The sequence below is a fragment of the Podarcis tiliguerta genome (genome assembly GCF_965153285.1).
Source record: "Podarcis tiliguerta genome assembly, chromosome: 2".
Classification (NCBI taxonomy): domain Eukaryota; kingdom Metazoa; phylum Chordata; class Lepidosauria; order Squamata; family Lacertidae; genus Podarcis; species Podarcis tiliguerta.
Genome location: NC_139535.1, coordinates 109971173 through 109975784, shown reverse-complemented (window position 1 = coordinate 109975784; position 4612 = coordinate 109971173). Strand labels below are relative to the sequence as shown.

General features: G+C 42.7%; 1 long non-coding RNA gene across 1 annotated transcript; it reads left to right on the top strand.

The window, feature by feature from the left end:
- The first annotated feature begins 805 nt into the window (after positions 1–805).
- On the top strand, positions 806–1880 carry LOC310670028. The gene is made up of 2 exons (XR_014507486.1): positions 806–861; positions 1311–1880. It is a non-coding gene; the product is annotated as an uncharacterized lncRNA (long non-coding RNA).
- The last annotated feature ends 2732 nt before the right edge of the window (positions 1881–4612 follow it).

Below are 4612 nucleotides of genomic sequence, written 5' to 3'. Positions count from 1 at the left end.
GAACCACCAGAAGGCCCTCGGAGCTGGATCTCAGTGTTGGAAGCTGCCAAGAGTGGCCAGGGTAACCCAGTCAGATGGGCAGATTATATAAATAATATAATTATTATTACTATGAAATAGGACTTCCCTATTTTCGAGAGTCCCATGGACTGCAAGAAGATCAGACCTCTCCATTCTGAAGGAAATCAGCCCTGAGTGCTCACTGGAAGGACAGATCCTGAAGCTGAGGCTCCAATACTTTGGCCACCTCATGAGAAGAGAAGACTCCCTGGAAAAGACCCTGATGTTGGGAAAGATGGAGGGCACAAGGAGAAGGGGACAACAGAGGACGAGATGGTTGGACAGTGTTCTCGACGCTACCAGCATGAGTTTGACCAAACTGTGGGAGTGCCTGGCCTGCTCTGGTCCATGGAGTCATGAAGAGTCGGACACGACTAAACAACAACAACAATTTTCATCAGAGAAATGTCAGAGGGTATGAAAGTGTATTAGGGTTTAGAACCTCTGACAGGCATTACATCACTTGCTAAGTGTTGTAGCTGCATGTGATTTGAAATAGGACTGTGTAGCAGATTCACCCCAATTAGATCGGGCTGATTTGATTTTTTTTGCCAGATTGGTGCAGGCCAGGCCACCCAGAGTCATCAGGGGTAGGGGATTGGCATCCTTCTAGACTCATGGGAAAATATTGTGCTTCAAAATGGATGATACAGTGCTGTTTCTGTGCAATACCCTATGCTGCACCTTTAGAGCAGGAACAAGAAATTCAGCTTTCATGGTATCGTGTACATGTCAGATTATCCATTTCATGAGCATCCCATAACCGCACACACCACATTAAATTCCTTTTGGGTTTTTTTGGTTTTATAAATAAATTTTTATTAGTTTTCAACATATCCTTTCCAACAATAAATAAACATATTTTAACATCTTATACAATTTTTTGACTTCAATCAATCTTGTCTGAAAATTTTCCAATCTAATCACTAAATATACATTTCTCACTTCCACAATTACATTTAGCTCATTGATATCACTACTCTTTCTCTAATTTGTAATGCTTCATACATTTCTCCTTACAAAACTTCTTGTAGTCCTACGAGCGTAACTTGTTGATTACAATTGCTCTTCAAATAGTTTGTATATTTCTTCCAATCTTCTGTAAATCTCTGGTCCCGCAGGTTTCGAATCCTTCCTGTCATTTTATCTAATTCTGCATAGTCCATTAATTTTGTCTGCCATTCTTCTTTCGTCGGAATCTCTTCTTGCTTCCATTTCTGGGCACATTAAATTCCTTTTGGCACAATAAGCATTAATATAGAAGGGACTTCTATATGTTCTATATGTATGTTCATGAATGAGACTCTGTGAAGTAGATAAACTACGGGTTGAGTGGGATGACTGGAAGTGATTTTATTAAAAGACAATTTAATAGCAGCTTCCAGCTAGTCCCTCTTATTTTCTGCAGTTTGATGGTGTGATCCTGCCATTGCTCTGGTATCCACCACCCAACACAAGCCTACAAGGCTCATTTAAGCAATTTTTACTAGCCATCAATACTCACTAAAGCGCCACCTCTAGCTATTAACCAGACCAAGGCCCAGGTTTGTCGTGCTTTGCAAGGTCATAATACTACGCAGTTGTATCTCCATTAAGTCCTCTGGATTTCCCGCCCACCAAACTGCTGTATTGCAAGTTTCTGTCTCCGACTCGGTAACCAAGACTTACATGTTTTTCTCATGTTTAGACACAACTCCAAGCCAAGCTCCATTCCCAGCTTTCTTTCTCTCTTAAATACAACTATGGCTCCTTAATGCCATTTGCTATTCTGGTCTCAAACTGGGTCAGGACAAGACATCAAATAAAAGCAAATTATATGGTTCCAGCATGCAATTTTCGTTGTTGCTGCTCCACTGACTCTTGGAGTTTTCCACCTTCTCCCATCAAATCTCCTGACCATTATTGGTCCATGAAACAAGGTGGCAAAATAGTTTTCTCTTTGCAGTTCGCTTAGCAGCTACTAATTCACCTTTGCTTTAACGAGTCACATGACGCAATCCCATTTTGGTTATTTCGAATCATGTCGTTACATGGGCTAATTAAGCAATAAGACACAACAGGGCATGGGTTTATTGTGTAATATTTTATGCCAAGGTGTATATTCACTCTACTTGGGTGTGAGTGATTACACAATAATTTAAGCATCAAAAGGCTCAGGTTGCAATTTTAAAGACAATATTAATTTTTTAAAAAATATTTAGTTTGGGGGTCATGGGATGGGCTGCAGGATCTTTTAAAAAATCATTTTTGCTGAAAGTAACATAAAAAGAGAGTGCTCACTTTTCTTTCCCAAAGCACTGAATACAATGCAGTCCAGACCAGATAAGATGGCTCTCATGGCAAAGAGATTACGCGTTTATGGTTACATCCAGTATAACAGAGCATCTGTCTCCAGATGTTAGGAATGCTACAATTATCAGAGAGCTCACAAATTTTGGCATCTGTGACCATTTGAACTATAAATTGGGTTTATGGATGTGAATAATTTCCTTTAATCATATAATGGAGGAACTCCGTAGTTCAGGGGTGGGAAACCTGTGGCCCTCTGATGTTGTTGGACTACAACTCCCATCATCCCTGATCATTAGCAGTGCTGATTGGGGATGATGGGAGTTGGGAGTCCAATAACACGGAGAGGGTCCAATGAATCCTGGAGGGCTACTGTTCCTCTTTCCTGTCATAGTCAGTGAGTAATTCACAACTGGTGTCTTGTCCAGTGCATTGTTTATGAACATTGGAGATTTCGAGGATTAGAAATGGGAAAAAAAGGAAGGAAGGATTAGAAATACATAAGAAAGGCAATTTACCATTGGAACCCCTGTGTTGAGGTGGATTTAGGGGAGTGCAACTGGTTTGCTGGAAGGGGACGAATTTTGGCGTCACACAGGGCGCTGCAGAAATTTCTGCCACTGTTAACCCTCGCAAACAACCACAAGAGTATACAAAGACATTCTGAGCTCATTTTAACAGAGTATTTGAATGTTCCAAAACAAATTCATGCGTGTGGTGTCAGAAGAAAAGTCCTTATAGCTAGCACAATGCTACTACAAAGTAAGACCTGTTGAATTCAGTACTGCTTACACCCAGGAAAGTGATTATGAGTGCAGCAAGTTTGCTTCCGTAGATCAGTTTTTTGGGGGGGGGGTTGGTGGAGGGACCCATAGTACAGTGGTACCATGGGTAACAGACGCTTCAGGTTACAGACTCTGCTAACCCAGAAATAGTACCTTGGGTTAAGAACTTTGCTTCAGGATGAGAACAGAAATTGTGCTCCAGCGGCGCAGCAGCAGCGGGAGGCCCCATTAGCTAAAGTGGTGCTTCAGGTTAAGAACAGTTTCAGGTTAAGAACGGACCTCCAGAACGAATTTTCGTATTTTTCGCTCTATAAGACGCACCAGACCACAAGACGCACCTAGTTTTTGGAGGAGGAAAACAAGAAAAAAAATATTCTGAATCTCAGAAGCCAGAACAACAAGAGGGATCGCTGCGCAGTGAAAGCAGCAATCCCTCTTGCTGTTCTGGCTTCTGGGATAGCTGCGCAGCCTGCATTCGCTCCATAAGACGCACACACATTTCCCCTTACTTTTTAGGAGGGAAAAAGTAAGTCTTATAGAGCAAAAAATATGGTAAGCTCTTAACCTGAGGTACCACTGTATATTGTTTTACGCCAATGTTTTCCACTGGCGCGCGCGCGCGCACACACACACACACACACACACTTCAACAACAAAAATCAATAGATTTTTTGGACTATTTTGTGTCCTGGCTCCTTTTTGCTTTCAGGGAAGCACCATAGCTCAGTGGGAGAGCATCTGCTTGGCCGACTGACGTTCCCAGGGTTCAGTGCAAGCGACTCCAGGTAAATCTGAGAGAGAACCATGTCTGAAATCTTGAAACACTGCTGCCAGCCAGTGTCAGACAATAGTGAGCTAGTTGGACCAATGGTCTGATTCAGTACAAGGCAGCTTCTTAATTCCATATGGGCACCTAAATGCATCCCGATGCTGGAAAACTGGCAGTTTTGAAATGCATTCAATTGGCATGAGCATCTGTTTTGCACAAATTCCCGTTGGCTACACCAATATTATACTTCTTCTTTCGAGTTTGAAAGTATCAGCCAGGATATGTTATCATCCTTCCTGCTCTGCCCTGACTCTGTTCTTCCAAGTGGCATTTGACTCAGCGCAGTGTGTGTGTGTGTGTACTTGGTTGGGCTGGGCTGCAAGCCAAATTCTTGGATGACAGAGGCCTCCATGGACGTCTGCTATGTCGATGGCATAAGAGACTCGGGAGACAATTTGATGAGTCTCTCTCTCTCTGCCCCCATTCAACCTCACATTCTTTCTCTGACTCAGATATTCAAGCGTCACCGACTCCTGAATGTCGGGGATAAGCAAAGGAGACTCATGAATTACCCATGGCATGAAACCATCGTTGGGTAAAGATCAATCCCCAGAGAGGACAGCCACACAAGGGACTGGTGGCTCATTGTTCTGAGAAGCGGAGTTGAGGTGAAGAAACAAGACACAAGGGAGAGCAGCAGGACAGGCAT